The 23,110-nt window shown below is 46.7% G+C and overlaps 1 protein-coding gene across 1 annotated transcript in view; it reads right to left on the minus strand.

Annotated features, from left to right (window-relative positions):
- LOC138521948 (uncharacterized) overlaps positions 1-3,068 on the minus strand; it is a 334,921-nt gene extending 331,853 nt beyond the window's left edge. Inside the window, exon 1 of the mRNA XM_069635121.1 lies at positions 2,899-3,068. The gene's annotated coding sequence lies outside the window, so the exon portion shown is untranslated. The remainder of the gene's footprint in view (positions 1-2,898) is intronic.
- Between the last annotated feature and the right edge of the window lie 20,042 nt (positions 3,069-23,110).

Below are 23,110 nucleotides of genomic sequence, written 5' to 3' on the forward strand. Positions count from 1 at the left end.
AATAAAATTGGAGAGATAAAATCTTCTCGAGCGCCAGGCCCTAATGGCTTAGCCAATATTGTTATAAAAGCTTACCCAGAATTCTGGGCAAGATTGCTAGCTATATTATTTGAGAAAGTTTTAAACACTGGTAAAATCCCCTGCTCCTGGCAACAGGCGATATTAATCCCTGTATATAAGAAGGGAAATAGACTCGACCCCAGTAACTATAGGTTGCTTTCCATGCTCGATGCATCTGGGAAGATATTTGCTTCCTTACTTCTTCAAGAGTTGCAAAGATGGGCTGAGAACTCTGGTGTTTTATCAAAATTCCAGAGTGGGTTTAGACAGGGCTACTCTACTTCCTATAATATCATGGTCATGGACATTCTCAGATCGAGAGCTCTTAAACCGGGGGCAATACCATTATATGCCTTATATATAGACTTTACAGCGGCTTTTGATTCAATTCCTAGAAGCCGGCTATGGAAGAAATTGCAGGTAATGGGATGCCCGGAAGGACTAGTATACTATCTTAGACTCCTCCATCAAAATAATTTCGTTAGATTGAGACTCGATCAAGAAGGTCACACGACTAAGAATGTATCCCAAAATAGGGGAGTAAAACAAGGCTGTGTCACTGCTCCCCTTATTTATAATCTATATGTCTATGATATACCGATGGCAATAGCTGTAGCGAACAACTGCCCACCTAAAATAGGTAATTCTCCCTGTCCCGTATTGGCATATGCAGATGATTTGGTTATCCTTGATTATACCATCAGTGGGATCCGCAGATCAGCGGTTGCATTGTGGGAGTATGCAGAAGCCAATGGCCTCAGCATTAACCTAGGAAAAACCAAGCTTATGCGCTATACCAAAAAGAAGACATCACGGGTACAATTAATAGTAGGCCTGGAAAATATTTCATATGTCCCCCACTATCGATATCTGGGGATTGATTTTGAAACCTTTGGAGATTATACGTTATGTAAACAATCTCGCAACATTAGAGCGGCACAATTGACTGCTCTATTCCATAAGTTTACGGCCCAGCAGGGAGGTTTCACCCTCTGGGGAACACGCCAACTATATCTACAAGCCTTTTCTCCTGCCATTATCTATAGGCTGGAAGCACTTCTAGACATAGATCTAAATTGGCTTCAGGTAATTGAAGGTAAATTTTGGCGTGCGGTTTTAGGCCTACCCCCCTGTATACCGATGGCCATTATCAGACTGGAATTTGGCCTGATCTCACTAAAAGCAACTGTACTGAAGAAGCGGGCCATGATCTATCTAAGGATGACCCGAGATGTAGGGAACGGGCTTCTAACAGCTGTCTACCAAGAAATGGCCAGGGAAAAATCGTCTTGTGCTACAATACATCAGATGACCAGATTTTATGCTGAAATAGGCTGGCAAATTCGAGAAGGACCCTATACAGAAGAAGCTTTCAGGGCCCTCAAGAAGCGTATTGATCTCTGGGATTGGCTGGAAAATTTCGAACATCTAAGGAATTTAAAAATCTATAAATTCGTCCAATATAGACTCTATGAATTTAAGAAACCCCAGAGTTATCTGAACATCTGTCCATCTGTTAGGCTTAGACGATTTATCCTATTACTTAGATTAGAGCAATTACCAACGCTCACGAATACTGGGCGCAAAGATAAGATAGCCGCTGAACTGCGTATATGTCGATTATGTAAAAATAAAGATCAGCAGGAAACGGCAAAACATCTCCTAACTGACTGCCCTGAAATGAATATAACAATCTCTATCCTGCTAGGACAGTATGCCCATGATATTAATTACATCAAAGAAGATCTATTCTGGCACCACTGTGTAAATTCTAACAGTATGCGATTATTGACAGCATTATACACCATCTGGCTGAGTGTGGAAGCTAGATTGGGTATAAAGTTGTAGCATATCTAATAAGAGCTATTTTAGCCAAGTGGAGACTATTGTGAATTGAAGCATTGGGACTTAAGTGTATACAAAATCCCCGCTGCTTACTCTTAACTCTTTATGTTCTGTTAGAAATCTGATTTTATGAGATTATTAATGTTGAGTGATATGCTGACTGTGCATATTCTTATAAGAATGTTTTGTATTTTTCTTTTCTCTTTTCTTCTTTGTCTATTTTTTAAATATTGTTATATTCCTATTTATACTTGTGTAAAGTTTAATAATTAGAACTGCAACACAATAAATAAATATAATATATAAAGAGAAAGGCAAAACAACAAATAACGAAAAAATGAAAGACAGAGGATTGAAAAGGAGATCACCATGACCCACCCATGTGCACAGACCTCGTGCCAGGCAAACGCACCTGAGCCTCCCCACAACCCTTTTAATGTTTATGGAATAAATAATCTTCTCGTGTCGCGCAAACCTGGGCCTGGGTGTCAGTCTGCATGCTGAATTACACCATGAGTGCATGTTCTATGTGAGCGCGGACTCCCTGTGTGATCCTGGGCAGGTCTCTCTTGCTAATAGCTCTGCCTCATGACCCCCGCACCCTGGCCCCACCCTTCCCCACTGCTACATTGAGAGACACAAGTGAAAAGGGGGTGACAGCGATTTGGTGCGAGAGAGAGAGAGGGAGAGCAGGGGAGTTGCTAGGTCTGGAAAAGACCCGGGGCTCCGCTGATGTCGGAACTGTTGGGACTGGGGGCTAGCTAGTCTTTTGGCTGTAGCGCCTGAGATTCTATCCAGGGCTGCAACCAAAAGATCAGGGGCTATAGCCCCCTTAGCGACCCCCCCTAGCAACGCCCCTGAGGGAGAGAGAGAGAGAGAGAGAGAGAGAGAAGAAAGGGGTAAGAAAAAAGAGGGTGTGGCTTGGAGGGAAGAGATGTGGAGAGGTGACAAGGGAGGAGAGAGAGATACAGAAATGTAATGTGTGCAACGTACCTTCCGTCACGGTATTGATCAGGCGCCTTGTGCTCGCCGCAGAGACGGCCCAGTTGCAGTGCAGAGTGATGGAACACACCACAGCGAGTGGCCTACGGCACGACGATGTGGACTCTGTGTGGAGGCAGGAGGGAACCACAGTTTTGCATGAAGTGCTCCCAGGCAAGGCACCTGGGTCACCGAGGAGAGTGTCAACAGGCCTCTCTGTGTGCGTGTGCCTCACACACCGCTACCCCTCCTCCCTTCCTTCCTTCCTTCCTTCCTCCACCCTGTGGTGCAGGCCTCTGAGCCACATACTCGACCATTTAGCTGCATGCGTCTGCTAACTCTGCTTCCTCGTCACCCTCCCTGTTGAGGGAGGGTGACTCCATGTCTGTGAAACACTCGTTAACCTGGAACTGTATTCGCAGCATTGGTGCAAGCTACAGTACAGGTCATCCAGTCACACGTGGACCAGAACGCCAGCGGTTCCTTTTCGGGTCATGGGTGTCTGTGTGGCTTCCTGAGGTGGCCCACTGGGCAGCGATTGGTCGGTACCTCACTCTGGACAGCGGCAACCCCCTTTCTCCATGGCCTGCTTTGTCCACAGTTATCCACATACGTACGGTCTTCGGAACCATCTAGAGACAGGTCCCTCTCTAGCGCCACGACATTCTCGACACCCACCAAGCACTAGAGAGCGCCGGTCCTCATGAACCGCCAACTCTGTCGTCATCCTTTAGCGTTGAGTCTCGAAGAGAGGACATCACTTCATTGTGTGCTTAGTGCCCCCAGATGAAAGATACGTACACTTTGGGGCACTGACTTTAGGAAAGAGCCAGACTGACCCCGTCCTTGTGACCGTGACATGGTAGGGCGTTCCCATAGGGCAACTTGGAGATTTCAAGACTGGCTGGTACCTGTGCGAGATAAACGGAAAAGCAGGCGTTCCTAAACCTAGGAACAAGGGGGAGTAGAATTGAAGAACAGAAAAGGGTTCTAGGTCTTATTTGTCAAAGAAGCTTTTATTTAAGGTTCTTTTTTTCACATAGAAAGTAAATCGTTCAATTAATTCAGAAAACAGAAAACAAAGTCTAAACCCAATGGACAGCCCACCCTTAACAAAAGAATAAAAATCACGAAACACTTATAATGGCAAAAAGTACAAATCATATACTCAATCATACCATCAGCAACTCATTCCCAATCAATACTAAAATTATACAAAGCAAACACATCCTTCTCAATGTAAGATTTCATGAATCAATTTCTTTAGTCAGGGTACTAAAGAGTTTTTTCTAGGACCCTGTAGTTAGCCAGTCCCAACCGGTTTCGACAAGTACAAATTTCACGGCTTCATCAGGGGAATAAACACACTAAAAAATGGAAAAATGTACACAACCATCCATAAGAGCATCGTCCATTGTACATGTATACTAAAAACACTATTTACAAAATCCATACCTAACAATTATTGGTATGAGTGTTAAAAAGGGGGTTTGTGGGGGAGACAGGAAAACTTGCATTCCCACAGCACCAGTGTACCATTGCAAACAAAAGAGGTGGTGTGTGTGTGTGCCCAAAGGAAAGAAAAAAGAGGAGGGGAAAGGAAGGGCAAACACCAGGCCATGTGTCAGTCGCCAAAGGGGAGATGGATGAACAACTGAGTACCCAGAAAATGTGGTCAGGAAGAATCAGACCAATAGACCAACGCTCTTATGGATGGTTGTTTGAATTATTCATTTTTTAGTGTGTTTATTCTCCTGATGAAGACGTTGTGAAATTTCTATACGTCGATACCGGTTGGGACTGGCTAACTACAGGGTCCTAGTAAATCCTCTTGTGTACCCTGACTTCTGGACCAAAGGAAATGGAATAATTAAATCTTACATTGAGAATTATGTGTTTGCTTTGTGTAATTTTAGTATTGATTGTGAATGAGTTGCTGATGGTATGATTGAGTATATGATTTGTACTTCTTGACATTATAAATGTTTCTTGATTTTTCAGTCGACTTTTGATAATGGTGGGCTGTCCATTGGGTTTTTTGTTTTCTGAATTAATTGTACAATTTACTTTGTATGTGAAAAAAAGAACCTTAAATAAAAGCTTCTTTGACGAATAAGACCTAGAACCCTTTTCTGTTGTTCAGTGGTACCTGTGCGAGGTCCCTCCGGCTAGGGCAGAATTGGTTATCAGACCTATACCTTGAACTAGTGTCCTACGGGTACAAGTTGCGCTTTCTATGGAGGTAGTCTCATAGGGACCACGGCCAATGCAGATTTCTCCCACAGCCTCAGGAGATTTTTTCCCCAGAAGATGGCAGCAATGCAGGGAATGGGTTTTTATTTGTTGGTTTGAAAGTCATCGAATATTCTCATGTCGTGTTCATCGAGTCTGACACCAAAAGGAGCATGCAGAGACAGAAGAAATAAAAATGACTTTAATGAAACAGAATAGTCCCTCAGTATAAGGGAGAGGGTCCTGAAATAAAGGTGCCGGTAAAAAGTTACTGCCACCTTTTCCAGACAGGCTCATTTTGAGTCTGTCGATAGGGGCACGGAATGCAAGGCAGCTCAGGCCCCTACTGGCAGACTTTTTACTGAAGCACTGACACCGTGACTCCATGGGAATGGGAAATAAACGTACCATGCCTGCCTGTGATATTCTGGTAGCACTTGGATGTAAGGCGGCGGTAACAGTAATACAGGGTTGCCGGCAACCTCGTAATGAGGCCTGAAAATGCCTTGTCCTTGGTCCATTCTGCTGCGGCTTCTGGGCTGGTTACTGCTGCCAATTATTCATGGCTCCTAGGGTCCAGAGCAAGCCGCAGGAGTGATTTGCATGGGTTAATATTGCTTCAGGGTCTAAAGACCGTACCCAGACTGGCTCGACCACCACTGGGAAATTTGCCTGTGGTTTTGTGGCAGCTCTGATTGGGAAAAGGGCCTTGTTTGCTTTGCTTTGCTTTGCATGGTCCTATATAGGAGGGGCCCCGGGCCTTGGAACTTGGGTTGGTAACATCGCTCAGCACCTGTTCTAGAGATCAGGGTCAGATCAGGGTCACAGGTACGAATCTCAGACGGTCAGGCCCAGGCGTTCATGTTTCTGAGGTCATTAAAGGGAGCTGCGCGAGGCACAAGTGAACAAAAACATGTAATTATGTATACGCCCATTCATGATTTGCCTTCTGTGCAAGTGCTACCAGTGTAGAATAGCAAAGGGAAGTCTGTTTTCATTCCCTGTCTCGATGAGTGGCCGTGCTTGGTTACATGTGAAATGTATGCCGGTTGCTTTGCTACATGGGCATAGCTGCCGAGTGACACAATGGGCATCATTATGACCCGGCCGGTCCAGAACGAACAGTGGTGGTAAAACCGCTGCCACCTTTCTTTCCGGACCAGCTGATTAAGAGTCCTGCAGGCAGAAGGTGTCACCCCCGCCAGGTCTGACCTGGCGGGTTTAACACCACCCTCCTGCAGGCGGACATGGAAAAACCAGGTCTGTCATAGATGGAACCAGTGTTTCCATTGTCCCCATCCCCATTGTCCCCATTGTCCCCATCCCCATGGAGTCCTTTTGGACTCCATGGGAATGGGGATTTACACAATTCCGCCTCTGGAATTCCTGGGTCACCGGGGTTGCAATGCCCCGGTGATTCCAGGAATCACGGAGGCGGAATGGTAATACGGGTCCGGCGCTAACCTGCCCGTTTTTCCAGCTCGGTTACAGACGGACTTGTAATGAGGGTGTGATGCCTAGTGATACGAGGTCCCAGAAAATAAACGGGAACATTCATTTCAAAGACGTTTCCTCATACCAGGTGCTGCTTGGCTCGGACATTGTTTTTATTTTATTTATAACATGTATGTAACGCCCATATCCTGGGGTATCCAGGCGTTTGGTACAATTATCAGAGTTCGGAGGTACATTTGAATTTTATGAGTAAACCAAGATATGCATAATGCAGTGTATGGTCATAAGGTAGCAACGTGAATTTAGACCTATGAAGAGTACTTAGAAAATACGTATTGTGCATATAAGTACATTTTTCCTGGGTTGTGGCCAGCAGCATGCAGTGCGGCTGCCTTCCTTGTGAACTCCCGCTTGATCCTTTCCAACAGTAGCTTTAGATCACCCGTTTTTATGTTTAAAAATAGCAACTTGAACCGGAAGCCAACCCGAACGGGAGGGAAACCGCCACTGAAATCGATGGTTGGCGTGAGCAGCGCTGAGGAATCGGAGCGACTTGTGCCTCCAAGATGGCGGCTGCTGTCCCCTGCCGGGCCGCCTAGAGCTCTCCATGGCAGCGGGCAATGACAAACAGCAGCTAGCGCGAGCTGGGTGGTGTGCGGCCTAGCTCAGGAGAGGTGGGCATGTGCTGGTTGTGGCACAGAGGTCTTTCGGGCCTGGCCGCGCTGTCCCCTGGGAGGCTGCACTGGCGAATAGCTCACCACCAAAGGAGACGCTGCAGAGGTGACGGAGGGTGCATGGTGGCACAGCCCAAGAAGTGGGGTGCAGCACCTGGGGTTTGTATCGCTGGAGTGGGTTCAGAGAGTGGCTGGGCAACGCCACGCTACATTACACATATTGGTTCGGATTGCTGAGTACTGCCGGTTACCCTGCCGGAGGAGGTGAGCCGCCCGGGATACTGGAGGAATGTGGCCCTGCAGAGTGGGGGACGTGGGCTCCCACTTCCCAGATGCTGTCCGGGCCTTCCCGATGAGGAGGCTTGGAGGCAACAGAAAGCCTCTAGTGTGGTGGAACTTGGGAGGAGCATTATATCTGGACATTCTTGTGAGTGGCCTGACCCTGCTGGTGAGAGTTGGTGGGCGGCTCTAGAATGCTGAAGGCCCTGCTAAGCGTGCAAGGATGGGGCCATCAGACAACGATGCAGCAGCATTTTTCAGCAGCGAGGCATCCGTCCCGCTGACATTACACTGGAGCTGTCCTCCTTGTCCCCTCTGAGGGAGGGTCCCACTGCAGCCTGCAACATTATCCCCAGTGGACTTAGTGCTGCGCCTGAGGCACTGAACTGAGTTTAGAGGTCGGGCAGCTGCACTGGGTTTTCTAGTGGTGTGTGCTCCTGCCACACAAATGCCTGACAAACATCACTAAAGCAAGGGCAAACAGACCATGATGGACGCCTACACCCGGCAAAGATGGGGCAGGCGTGGTGAAGCCGCTTGCGGACATGGAGGGCAGTGCACCCAACGCGTCTTTGGGACAGCTAGTGGAGAACCACATCCTGGCAGCTATTGCATTCTGAAAATCTTGCTTGGAACAAAAAGTAGATGCAGTTATAGTGAATGTGGGACTGCTGCGACAGGACGTGAGGACACTGTCTGACCGGATCGGGTCTGTAGAAACGCAGGTGCATGAAAATACATCCAACATCTCTCCGGCACAGGTGCAGGTGTCTGAGTTGATGACCGGAGTGGGGGTCTTGGAGCGCCGGGTTGAAGATTCTGAAGGTTCAGTCAGGAGGAACAACATCAGAATCCTTGGCTGACCAAGGGCTTCGTGGTGGAGACAGCGCACAGGTCGCTGGTCCGGGGACCACCCCCGGAACCCCTACGCGACCCATGATCGCGAAGATCAGAGAACAAATCCTGGCTTTCTCTAGGGCACGGGGGAACATTGTGTGTGCATCAGATAAGCTAGCGATATATATCCTGATTACACTATGCTGGTGCAGAGGCGGAGGGCCATGTTCAGCCCCACCAAAGAACGACTGAGCAGGGCAAACATCTGCTACATGCTTACATATGCAGCGAAGCTCAAGGTGTTCCACAACGGCACATGCTTGGATGGATGCAATGGGCATTGCGCAGCTCCCGGAAATAGGGGTTAATGTCCTGTGATGCTGGGACGCTGGGAAAAGCACGGACACTGCCTTCTTGCAGTGGTATAGGGCAATGCTTGTGCAACAATGTGCGCGGGTGCTTGTTTGAAGTTCGTGAATTTTTGTAGACGAGGGCAGCAGCCCACTTTGGACGCTGGACACACCTATGGACGTTACCTCTGATGTCAGTTTCACGGCATCAAGCTGCTGTGTGCTGCCCTTGGTGTGGGGGAGGGAGCAGGAGAAGCAGCTGGACCCGAGTGTGTTCTACGCTACTGGGCCTTTGGTTCTTGGGGTGGGGGACGGGGCTTGGTTGGATCCCCCCTGGTTTCTTTTGTTTTGTTGTTTTCCTAAGGGTGCTGTTGTGCTTGTTGGTATTGGGTTTCCAACCTTTGTCGGCAGGAGGGGAGGAGGGAGCATAGAGACAATGGGTGGGTTTTGAGGACAGCACCTTTCAAGTATGAACTCTGCAACTGGTACGAATGACACTTCTACCATTGGAATGTGTTTTTGTGAGGTCTACAGATGGTGGAGGGGAGATGGAGTCTTTGGCTCGGTGCAAGGATGGGTCAGTGGGAACAGTTAGGGAACCGGACAGTGCTGGATATGGTCAGTGACCTTAACATTGTTACATGGAACATTAGGGGCCTCAATAGTCATGTGAAAAGACTCAAGAGTGATTGTTTAGCTTAGGAGGATGGGGAAGCATATAGCGATGTTGCAAGAAACACACCTCACTGGGGGACAAGTAGAATGTGATTGACAGGAAGTGGGGAAGTAAGCTTTATGGCTCTCCTTTTCATCATACTCCAGGGGGGTTCTAACGTGGATGGCGCCTTCGGTTCCTTTCCAGTTAACAGAATTTAAGAATGACAATGAGGGTAGGATGGCCCTGGTACATGGGTGCATCGAGAACAGGGAGGTGTGCTTCATTAACCCTAATGCCCCCAATAATAACACCACAGTGTTTTTCAATTCTCTATCTTAGGGTGGCTAGGTCAGGGGACAACATGGATCTGGGGAGGTGACCTTAACTGCACCCTCAACCCTGTGTTAGACAGGTTAGACGATAAATATCTGAAACCGTCTCCCCCAGCTAGGGTGCTGGACTCCCTTCTGAGGAACCTGGAATTAATTAATGGACATCTGGAGGTGGCACCATTTTGAAGACAGAGGTTATTCACACTATGCTGCACCGTCAGGGGTGCACACCCGCTTGGATTACCACTTCACTAGGCAGGTTATTGGGGAATTCACTGCCACTTAGTATAAGGCTAGGGTGCTTTCAGACCACGTCCCGCTGATGGCGATCTGGCAGATGACCTTCTCTAGACCACCAGTCCCGACTTGGCACATCCGTGCCGAGGCTTCGCATGATGGGGTTTTTCTGGGAATACATAGAGGACCGAATCGACGAGTATTTTGAGATTAATACGGGTAGTGTGGCTAGGTCTGGAACTGTATGGGACACCTTTAAGATGGTGATGAAAGGGGCTGCTATTGGCAGGTTGGGCAGGCTCTGGAAGGAACTATCGAAGACCGTTTGCAACACGGAAGCAGCGATTGAAAGAGCGAAGCGCGATTGGGAGGGGGTAGCTGATGGGGATGAGCATTTATTGGTCCTGCGACAGCAGTGTATAGCAGAGCGGCAAATTTGACTTCCCAATTCATACCTGCCGGTTGCATGCAGAGGGAGATAAGTCTGATACGCTGTTGGCGTGGCTATACCGTAGGGATGTGCCTAGGGAAATGATTTGCGCCATACGAAATGATAGGGGTGAAGGCATCAGGACACAGGGGGAGATAAATGATGCCTTTTCCCAGTATTATCAGAACGTATATACAAAGGTAGCATCTGGGAGAGGGTAGGACGTTGCAGAGGTGTTTACTCAGATTTGCCTAGGCTGGACTAGGCACGGGCGGGCATGCTAGATGCCCTGAAAGGAGCCCCTAGGGGACCCTGATGTCTATGGAAACAAGGCGGGTCACCACACACGATAGAGACGCCAGACACAAGGTTGTATTCCCAAAGCTAGGGTTTTATTGCAAAGCAAAAGTCTCAGTTGGCCAACTCGGTCTCACGCCCCGCGACGTGTATCTCTAGACCTCAAGGGACGCAAGAGAGCGAATTACGTACATCAGTTACATATATACAAAATGCATATCAAACAATCAGCTATGACATGGTTAACACCCTTCTTCATTGGGTTTCTTTGAACTTGGTGTGATGATGGACATCTCCGACCACTATGACACCTTCAAACATCTATTCTAGTAGCAATTGCAATTTGTGAGTGCAAAGGCATCTTTCAGTTGTTGAATAGAACACAGCGCTTCTGTTCTTGGAAGTGAACTACATACGGGGGGAGTTGCATTCCGGACCTTGCTATCTATCAGATGCTATTCCCATCCTGGGAGCCGACATGCTCTTAGCAGGCTCAGCAAAGGGGGGCCATTAGAAAAGCATAATTCAAGCCTTTAGCAGTATTATTCTAACATATTCTACCATATAACGAGACTGGCTGGCAGCTGTCAAATGATTAAATGCCCTGAGGCTCTGCTTCAAGGCTACATTAAGGAGGGAGCCGGGCATTCTTCCTGGCGCTGCCTACGTTTGTGTTTCAGCAAAACTCTTGTTATCCTCTCGGCCCTGTGGCCTTGTCCTTTTCATATACAGACAACAATGTTCCACAGTCGAGCAGTGTAAGCGGAAAATATACTGCGAAGCAATAGGAACAGAAAGCAATGAGCAATGGTTAGAAAACTAAATGGCGATTCTTGTTACATCAAAATGGCTGTTCATTAGAACACTCGAAAACCTATATTCTGTCGTATCGTGCATGAGACGGTTGGCCCATGGCCACCAAAATGCGTTTGCGGTCTCAAATTAGATTTCTAGACTGACAAACCCTCCTTTGGCCGTATGCCAAACGTCTCATCTATTTATTGAAACCTCCTCTAGTGATGATGAATCTGAAATACTTATGTCTGAGTCTTGCATGCTATCGTGGTCATCATTGCCTTCATTAATATCTATTGCCATCAACTCTTTCATTACTCTCATCTCATTTGGGTCTGGGCTAGTTCGATCATGAGGTTATTTTTTCTTTGTTATCATTTGCATGCATCCTTCCGTACATCCCTCCGTTACCTCTGCACAAACTATGGGTAAACAATGTATACAACAACAACACGTTAGGAATATTCCGAACACCACTACTAGTATTGAGATCAGCTTCCATCCCCAAGATCATACTATTCCCCAAAACCAATATCCTATTTCCCAGCTCCCTTCTCCCGTGGGGAGTTCAGAGCTTAGAACGTGCATTTTCTTTATTGCTTCAAAGATCGTGGGGGAATAGTCATCGACATAAACGCAACATGCTGATCCCACTATTTTGCAAATTCCCCCACGATCAACCAGGATCACATCGAGAGCCATTCTATTTTGCAGCGTCATTAACCTGATTCCTCTTTCTTCCAACGTCATGTTAATTAATATATCTGTTGTTGTGTTTATTGTATTCTTTAGGATTCTGGACAATTGCCTTATATTATAGGAGTTCACTATCTGTCCTAAGAATGGAATGAATGATTTAGCTACATCAGTTGCTATTAAAACACCTTTGTCAGTCCTCTTGACTCTAGTTCTGGTAATTTGGCCATGGCTGCTGTTTCCAAGAGGAATACTCCTGGGCACAATAGCCCGAGATAACATGTACCTCCCCAGTTTCTGGGCAACCAAGGGTATGCTTTCTCTCCACATATAAAATAAACTGGATCACCTACGTATACTGGTTCTATCTCCCATTTAGTACCACCGTATTCATACAACCAGTATATGTTCCGACCGAAAAAGATCCTTTCTTTTTCAGGCAAAACGGGACAGTTCTTGGGCTATAATTCACCGTGTAAGATGGAGGAATCGCATCTTTGTTCCCTTCTGTTCTTACACGAAACGTCATTACAGATGTTTTTCTGGCAGGGACAATCTATCTCGTCTATTTTGTCGTGTTATCTTTCGTGTGCTTTTCCTTGTGGGCTCTGGGGCTATTACTTGTGCTTTATGGAAAATGGAACAACCCACAGGCTTCATTATTATCTCCTCAAACTCATTCATGTTGGTTCTGTCTAATTGACCCGTATTACTCTCATTCCACTTCCCATAGAACATTGCACCTAAAGATGCACTACATGCAGAACTTAATGGTAATGGCTGCACATACCACCCTATTCCTTTTCTGGCATGCTGTGGTAAATGGGCACATACCCAACAGTTTGTTTTCTTCAGGATTGCATGTGTCATGTTCATGATTAATAATAATGTATTATTCCCAAATCCTTCCCTGTGTCCTTCTTCCATTGGGGGTATGGTATAAGTGATCACCTGAACCGGGCTTTCAGTAGTGGATATATTAATTATCGGTAAAAACATTTCTAAAGGGTGTATTGTTTCTACCCACCATAATATTAGGGCTGTCGATATTGGTGCTACCACGCTCATAAAGCACATTATTATCGTTAGTGTCAGCATACAATTTGTTTTACCATGCGTTTTTCTTAAACTTATAGTCTTTATAACTGACTCATTTTCAGCAGTGGTGGTGCAGGAGGAGGCTGGAACCGGTCCCGGCATGTTTCTCGTCGTCCTTCTTCTTCCTCAGTTCGTTGTGGATATCTCTCTTTGTCGCGCTTGCTCTGATGTCTATAAGTTCAATGGAATTCTCCCAGTTCAGTTTTGCCTGTCCCTTTTTTTTTTCTAGCCTGGATTTGATTATTCGTTTTTAGGCGCGATCACTTGTCCCTTCTTATACTGCTCAGAGGACCTTTGATCAGTTTTCGCCTCAGTATCATGTGCGCCCAGCTTGTCCGCTCTGGTTCCGGACACATGTACTGTTAATCAATTATCTCACTTGTCATAGTACCATGTGTGCCCAGCTTGTCCACTCTGGTTCAGGACACATGTACTTTTATGATCGCACCGAGGAGCCGCGAGTCTTGAATTGTCCGACTTGGACAATTCTCACGCTTCTCTCCTCTACACCCCCTGGTTCCTTCTCCGTCCATGAGCTGAACCAGAGGTTGACATAAACACCAAAAGAAAAAGAATGCGCATCACTTTAGCTTCCGAGGCCGCAGGTTGTATCGCCTTGCTCCTGGTATCGTATGATCCGTGAACAGTGCCGGTGCACTTTCAGTTTCAGGCTTGAAGTCAGCCTGGGGCGCTTCTGCAGGTGCTGGTGTGTGCCACGCCAATGATGCAGATTTGTTCTTTGGCGTGCTGGCAAGTGCTGGTGGGCGCCAAAGGGGTACACGATTTGGTTTTGCTGGTATCTGCAAGGCAGATTTCACGTCGGTCAGCAGTGATGTCAATTCTGCTGGGCAACGTTGGGGCACTCTTTGCCCTTCCCCCTCTTTGGCAATCGTCTCAGGCTTTGTTTCGAGTTTCACTTCACGTTTTGGCAGATCAAGTGGCTGCACACTGGCAACAGTTTCTTTCGTTTCTGCGACCGCTGTCTCTTTCGGGTCATCGGTGTCAGGCAAGACTTTCAGTGCAGTTGGAATCTTCTTGGCATGGGTGGCATGGATCCACGACTTCCTTCCATCCACCCGTATTGCCGTCTGCGTCGCCAAAAGTATTTGATAGGACCCGTGCCACCTGGGTGCTAATGATGACTTTCTTTCGAAGTTTTTTAGCAGCACCCAGTCTCCTGGCTCCAGCGCGTGCCCCGGACCGGTATACCGCACGGGTAATGCCTCCTGCACCTGCTAATGAATCAAACGCAATTTCTGCATTAAAAGGCCACAATAAGTACTAAGCACAGGATGTTCTATCTCACTGAGTCGTTTTGGCTGAGGTGCGCACCATACATTTGCTGGCCTCCCCATTATGATCTCGTATGAGGAGAGCCCAGTTTAGCCTGTACAGACGTACGCATGCATAATAGTGCTATTGGTAATGCATCCACCCAACTCAACTTGCTTCCCGCACAAATCTTGCTAATCTTTGATTTAAGTATCCCGTTGTGCCTCTCTACAAGACCGGCAGAACTCGGATGCCTTGAACTGTGGAATCTCTTATCAATCTGGGGACCTGCACATATCTGTAGCACCACTGCATCCACAAAATGTGGTCCATTATCGGACCATAGGACACGGGGCAAGCCAAATCTGGAAAAATACTCCTTCAACATAACTTTTGCCGTAGTCATCGCTGTGCAGTCTTTTAAAGGATATGCCTCCACCCACTTACTGAATGCACAGATTACCACCAAGACGTATTTTAAGTTTTGGCACCTTTCCATCTCTATGAAATCAAAACGAACTACCTCAAACGGCATGGAGGGCGGGCCAAAACTTCCTGTTGGTGTCACTGTTCCCTTTCCTACATTGTGTTGTAAACACGTGATACAGTTCTGCACCAACCTTTCTGCATTCTTTTTTATGTTTGCATTCTGCCATACTGTAGAAAGGTGCTGTATCATTTTCTTGGCACAGATGTGCGTAGGGCTGTGGGCCATTGTGACCATTGCAGTCACATATGAATTTGGCAACATCCAGTTTCTAGTTCCCTTGTCCACCCAACAACCCTCCAAATCCAACTCAGCAGATCCCTCTGCCCATCCCTGTATTTCATTGGCCGTAGCCTCGGCCTGCATTTCCTTGACAGTCGCAACTCCATCTTCTATCATACAGGGTACTTCCTCTGTCTGAACCATCATCATCTTGGTATTCAAATCAGTGGCAGTTTGTTTCGCAATCCTGTCTGCAAACGCGTTTCCCTCTCCTATTTTGCTTGTTACTTTTTTATGTGCCTCGCATTTCACTATTGCTAGGCGCTTTGGAAACGTGAGTGCAGACAGCAATCGTACAATCAAAGGGCCATGTTGAATTCTGGCACCATGTGATGTCAGAAACCCTCTCTCAGCCCAGAGTCGTCCAAAGTTATGAACCACTCCAAACGTGTACTGACTATCAGTATATATATTCACATTCAAATTTTCAGAAATCTCGCAGGCTCTGGTTACTGCTATTATTTCCGCGGCTTGTGCTGAATTATAGGGGATTCTTTTACTTTCTACAACACTCTCTAGGGTAGTGATAGCGTATGCGGCAGTTGTCGTGCCATCTGGTAATTTAAAACATGAGCCGTCACAAAATAACTCTCCATCCGGCTCTTTCTGTAGAATATCACTTAAATCAACTCTCCCCTTAGTTTCTTCCTCAGTGACCATTAAGCAATTGTGGGGGGTGATTCATTCTTCCCAATTTCTTTTATGGTGAATGGCATTAATTCTGCAGGATTCAAAGCGCCACACCTCATAATTTGGATATGGGGCGCAAACAAGATAATCTCATATCTTGTCAATCTAGCAGAGGTGAGGTGTTGCGTCTGTGTCCTATTTAATAGAACGTCTATGGCATGTGGCACCATCAGAATTAAAGTGTGCCCCAATACCATCCCTTCCGTTTGTTTCACTGACGCAGCAGCCGCCGCGACAGATCGCAAACATCGTGGTAGTGCGCGCGCTACAGGGTCCAGCGCAGATGAAAAATAGCCGCACGGCCTATTTCTTCCACCTTGTTCCTGTGTCAAAACCGCCAATGCACATCCTTCACTTTCACACACAAATAGTCTGAAAATGTTCTTATAGTTCGGCGTAACCAAAACTGGAGCCGAGCATAATGCAGTTTTCAATCCATCAAATGCTCCCTGACATTCCTCATCCCACTGCAAACGCATAGCTGCATCTTTTCTAGTCAAATTCACTAATGGTTTCACAATCAACGCAAAATTACCAATCCATTGTCGGCAATATGAAACCATGCCTATTATGGCCCTGACTCCTTTTTGTGTCTTTGGAATAGGCATGCAAGAATTACTTTCTATGCGTTCTGGCGTTAGTCTTCTCCCTCCTTTCGAAAGTAGGTAGCCCAAGTAAACTACCTCCTTTCTATTATACTGAAATTTCTTCAAACTAGCTTTATGGCCATGTGCCGCTAGGTGTGACAGTAGTAATACAGTGCTTTCTTTACAAATCTTCTCTGTGTCTGCAGCTAGCAATAAATCGTCTATGTATTGCAAAAGTACACAACCCACGGGTAATTCCAGCATGTCTAGCTGCTCTTTTAATGCTCTACTGTAAATACTTGGACTTTCCGTGTAACCTTGCAAAATCTGTGTAAATGTAAATGATCGTCCTCCTAATGTGAACGCGAACAAGTATCTACTGTCCTTGTCGACTGGAATACTAAAGAATGCGTTCTTCAAATCTATTACACTAAAATATTCTGCTGAAACAGGTATCATTGTCAATATTGTAGTGACGTCTGGCACTAAAGGAAATTGTGGAAGTACTACCTTATTTAATGCGCGTAGATCAATTATGAAACGGTATGGTACCTCATTACCTCCTTTTTTATAAACCGGATGGATCGGGCTGTTACATGTACTGCCTGTGATTTCCTCTATTACCCCTAATTTCACCAAATCGGTAACAATACTCTTCAATCCTTTCTCACCTTCAACTGAAATTTTGTATTGGGGTATTCGCGGTAGGGTAACACCTTCTTTTAAAATAATCTTTACTGGCTCTATCTTTAAACATCCCACATTGTTGTCGTGCATTGCCCATATACAGGTTGGTACTTTACTTAGTTCCCCTGGTAACGCTTCGGACATGAATTCTGACACAGGGGCATCATGTGGCCATATCGTTAGAAACACTCCGTCTGCCGTGCAATGTATAACAGAACCTAGGTTTTTCAACAAATTCAATCCCAAAATATTTTCTCCACAATTTTCTGTTAGAAGGAAAAGACAAGTGATATATTCGGAACCAAGTGATGGTCTATTGAACACTTCTGTGCTCCTGTATCTACAAGAAAATGGTGTTCCTCATTCCCGACTCTCATTTCTACGTAGGGTCCTCTCTGATTCACGGGAATAGACACTGGTTCCGACCCCTGTCCTGGGCTGTCCTATTGGGGAAATAACACATCGTCCGATGTGTAATCATTACTATTACTGTAATACATGTTTGGCTGTGTATCGAAAACATTTCCAATCATCCCTCTATTTCCCCCACTCTGATTTCCATTTTGTTGATTTTGCTGTCCCTGACTCTGGTTTGGGGCATTTTAGTTTTGGCCTTGGTTTTGATTACCTCCATTATTATGATGCTGCTGCATACTATTCCTATTTGGTCCATTCGCTCCTGGGTGTCCTCTATTCTGTCTCCTCTGACCAGACCCATTTCTGTTCTGTAGATGCAGGCATTGCGCTCGCCAATGCCCTTCCTTTTTACAATATGCACACGGATTCGGCCCCACTGTTCCCCGATGCATATTTGAACTACTCCTTACTTGTGCGTTCCCTCGCCCTCTATTATGTCCTACTACTTGCTGCATTAATACCCGTGTCTTAATTAGACATTCCTTCAAGTCTGCCCCCACCTGTTTTAGCAACGATAATTTGTTCACCATCTCTTTCTGCCCCGGCGATGGTAACTGCCGTAGTTTATTATGCAACCCCTTTTCCCCCTTCCCAGGTCTCCCGATATCCCTACTCCTGTACGTAGGTGTAGTAAACATTTTGGCAGGTGCAGTAAACATTTCGACATAATCATTATCTAATTCATCTCTAAACTCTAAAAGTCTATACACATGTTCTCTTACTTCTTCTCCCTACAGCGTGCTAATGCATTCAAATCTAACAATCGCTGCGGTGGTAATTTCCCAATTAGCTGTTTCCATTTCTCCACCAAATATTCACCCATGCATTCCAACACTACCTGTCTTTCGTTGCTTCTACGAAAGTCATATATCGAAACCAATGTTGCCGTCCCATCATTCCCATCTATATACACCTCTGCCTGTTGCTGCAATTCCACCTTCCTTTCCTTGCTGATTGCGCTGCGGGTTACCCTCGTGCACTGCCGTTGGTCAGTCCCGCCTCCTGCCCTTGTGGTTTCAACTCCAACCCCGGGAGAAACGGACAGTACCGAGTCTGTGTCTAAGGCGGGAGGTGCGGATGGGACAATGGGAACAGCGAGTGTCTGTTGTGGGCCTGGTTGGCTAGTAGGAAGTGTTACGTGTGCGGTCTGTGGCTGTGGGAGGGCTTGAGCTACCGGAGGGGGAGCTTGAGCTACGGGTGGGGTCTGGACAGTAGTTACTGACGTATCTGGTCTTACTTCTGATCTTGGGCCTTGTTTTGTATGGGTCAATATATTTTCTATCAATTCATCTGTCATGTGTAATTCTCGTTGTGGGTATATCTTTTCTATATTCAACTGGTCACGCCTGCCTGCCCTTCTTAGACTCCCAGTCCACTCCTCCTCTTATTTTTCTTCCGCTACCTCACCTTTTGATTTATGTCTGCGCGCATGCTTTGCTCTGCTTTTAAATCGGAGCATTGCTTCCTTTCTCCAATCTTTAATAGTTTCAAATGCCGCAGGACGCGCTTTTTTTTCTTATCAACACCCTTTCCAAGTTATCTATCCTCGCCATCTCAAAACTACCATTAATCGGCCACTGATGGTCTTGTTGCTTTCTGGTTTGCCTATGCCACGTCTCACCGAATATTATCGCACCCACTCCATACTTCACATACATCTCATACGCCAGGGTTGCCCCAGGTGGTACAATTTGGCCATTTTCCAAAGATTGTCTACCGCCGTGGAAAAACCCCGCTAAGGTGGACAATATCCCAGGCATGTTTCAACCTTCCCCTTGGTTAATCAACCTTACCTAGGGCGTTTGATTTTGCAAAGTCAACTCTCAACCAATATCAGGATGCTTTGAATCGGGGAATGACTCACCTGGTAAATCAAGTCGTCTGTATACTGACGCACCAAAGGACGTCGTGTCTGCGTTTCTTGGCTTCCGCCTCGTTTCGGGACCCTCGCCTCCTTGTTCTCTAGCCAGGCACGTCGATCAGGGATCAGATGTGTGCAGATCTGCAAAGGAGTCTCTCATCACTTTTACAGGGCGCCCCGAACACCTCTTGATCCCGGCTCGATCGTCCCGTCCTCGCCATTCTCTGCCTTTCTCAATTACAACGTTACGCGAAGGAACAAGTGGGGGAGGGTCCCTATTCGGGCGCCATCTTGAAAGAGGCCCCTAGGGGACCCTGACGTCTATGGAAACAAGGCGGGTCACCACACACGATAGAGACACCAGACACAAGGTTGTATTGCCAAAGCTAGGGTTTTATTGCAAAGCAAAAGTCTCAGTTGGCCAAATCGGTCTCACGCCCCGCGACGTGTATCTCTAGACCTCGAGGGACGCAAGAGAGCAAATTACGTACATCAGTTACATATATACAAAATGCATATCAAACAATCAGCTATGACATGGTTAACACCCCTCTTCATTGGGTTTCTTTGAACTTGGTGTGATGATGGACATCTCCGACCACTATGACACCTTCAAACATCTATTCTAGTAACAATTTGCAATTTGTGAGTACGTAGGCATCTTTCGGTTATTGAATAGAACATGGCGCTTCTGTTCTTGGAAGCGAACTACATGCAGAGGGGGTTGCATTCCGGACCTTGCTATCTATCAGGTGCTATTCGCGTCCTGGGAGCCGACATGCTCTAGCGGGCTCGGAAAGGGGGGCCGTTAGAAAAGCATAATTCAAGCCTTTAGCGGTATTATTCTAACATATTCTATCATATAACGAGACTGGCTGGCAGCTGTGAGATGATTAAATGCCCTGCGGCTCTGCTTCAAGGCTACATTAAGGAGGGAGCCGGGCATTCTTCCTGGCGCTGCCTACGTTTGTGTTTCAGCGAAACTCTTGTTATCCTCTCGGCCATGTGGCCTTGTCCTTTTCATATACAGACAACGATGTTCCACAGTCGAGCAGTGTAAGCGGAAAATATACTGCAAAGCAATAGGAACAGAAAGCAATGAGCAATGGTTAGAAAACAAAATGGCGATTCTTGTTACATCAAAATGGCTGTTCATTAGAAAACTCGAAAACCTATATTCTGTCGTATCGTGCATGAGACGGTTGGCCCAGGACCACCAAAATGCGTTTGCGGTCTCAAATTAGATTTCTAGACTGACAGCCCTGCTCACAGTCGAGGAAATTGTGTATGTAATAATGTCACTGCCAACTGGAAAAACCCTGGGACTGAATGGGCTACCATGGGAATTTTATAAAACATGCGCGGTATCACTGGCGCCAAACCTCCTTTGAAATATTTGAAGAATGGTATGAAGATGGTATGCTCCCCTGCAGTCTGAGAGAATCTCTGATTGTGCCGGTACTCAAGTCGGGAAAGTCAGCTCTGGATTGCCCTGCTAATAGGCCGGTATCCGAGAAAAATCTGATTACAAGATTCATACTGCTCTGTTAGCCAATAGGTTGAAAGGTGTGATCGGAGACTTAATACACACTAATCTGACAGGATATGAGCCTGGCAGGAAAACAGCGCAGAACCTGCAACTTCTGCACCATGTGATGGATTGCGCCAGGCACCTTGGCTTGGACTGTGCAGTGGCTGCACTAGACGCTGTCAAAGCATTCGATTCTGTGAGGTGGGACTGGCTATACGGGACCTTGCAGCACTTTGGCGTGGGACCTGGATTCCGGCGATGGGTCAGACTGCTTTATAAGCAGCCTCAGGCTAGGGTGCAGACTGGGAAGCACATTTCTGAGCCGTGGGAGCTATGTAGAGGCACTAAGCAGGGCTGCCCATTGTCCCTGATGTTGTTCATTCTTGCTTTGGAGCCGTTAGCCGAGTTCCTGCGCACAGAATATGTGAAAGCTGGCATCCCGATTGACGGTGTTACACACCCGATTTTGATGTATGCTGATGACATGCTCCTTTATATCCACTCACCTGATGAAAATGTACCACACCAAGACGTTATAGATCAGTTTTCAGAATTTTCCGGCATTCTGATAAGCCGGGAGAAGTCTTGCTTTATCCCATTGCCGGAACTCGTAGGTCGTGGCCGCGCACAGTTGCCAGACCTCGGGTTGAGATGGCATTTAGTGACCTTTACATATCTGGGGATAGACGTCGGACACGACATGGCGCCTTCAAATGTACATAACACACAGAGGGTGTGAGACAGTGACCTCAGATCGATGATATTTTGGCAGCGACTGCCCCTGTCAGTAATGGTTAGGCCTGACCTGCTCAAAATGGTAGTGTTGCCTTGCCTGTTATATCATTTCACCAATATCCCTTACGATATCCCTATGGGGTTCTTTGTTGCTCTGGATTCGGCGTTAAGGACCTTTCTGTGGGGCGGGTGGGGGGGGGGATAAGCAGGATTGTGCTTGGCACCTTGCCGAGGGACTTTGATGGGGGAGGAACACGCCTGCCCCATTTTGAATGATACTTTCTGGCAGGTCAGCTGCAGTTTTTGGTGGGCTGGTTGGCGGACGAGAGGAAGTTGGATTCGATTGCTTCTGCAACTGTCCCTCCAACAGCCTTTCTTGAATAAGATCCAATTGGTCGCGGACACCGGTCCTTCGCCCAAGCCCTGGCTTCTCAGGTTGGGGCGGACACTTTGGCATAGGGTTTGGTAAAGTTTGGGCGTCCCAGACCCTTATTCTCCAAATATTCTGCTGGTTGCGCTGGCAGGAAAGGGGTAGGACTCTATCACCAGGATCCGGAGGCACTGGGAAGGCCATGGGCTGGTGACACTGGTAGACTTGGTAGAAGAGGGGAGGTTGATGGAAATTGTGAGTCTAAAACAATAGTCTGGTATACATGTGGGCCAGTTTTTAATGTACCAAGGTTTGGTGAGGAACATTGAAGGCCGATGGCTGGGTTTTTCCATGGGTCTTGAAGGAGATCGAGCACTGGAGTCAATGTACCATTTGGCTGAACCATTTGGCTGAGGGTGGTCACACTGTATCTCGATTGCACAAATTGCTTCTGACCAGGCACAGGGAGATGGCTCTGGGATTACATGCGCGGTGGGAGGTGGATCTGGGCAGGTCACTCACTGACGTTGAATGGGCTTACAGGCTGGGGCACATCTGGGGCACAATTCTGGGTTCGCAGGCTAATATCAAAAAACTAAGCCAAGAATTCTCATCATTCAATATTGACGGTAACACCATTAAAGTTTCCAAGGAAGTAAAAACTCTTGGATTCTATTTGGACTCCACACTGTCCTTTGATAAACAGGTCAAATCCCTTACGTCTGCCACGGTTTACACCTGAAAATTACTCAGAGCTGGTAAACCGTTCCTCTCTGACAATAATTGTCTGATCCTGGCTAGAGCTCTAATACTCTCCAGAATCGACTACTGCAATGCCCTCTACAGTGGTGCCAATAAATCTACCATTCAAAAGCTCCAAACACTACAGAATAATGCCCTAAGAGCAGCACTAGGCATAAATATGAAAACTCACA

Source organism: Ambystoma mexicanum, chromosome 13, assembly GCF_040938575.1.
Source record: "Ambystoma mexicanum isolate Mex_15411 chromosome 13, UKY_AmexF1_1, whole genome shotgun sequence".
Taxonomy (NCBI): Eukaryota; Metazoa; Chordata; class Amphibia; order Caudata; family Ambystomatidae; genus Ambystoma; species Ambystoma mexicanum.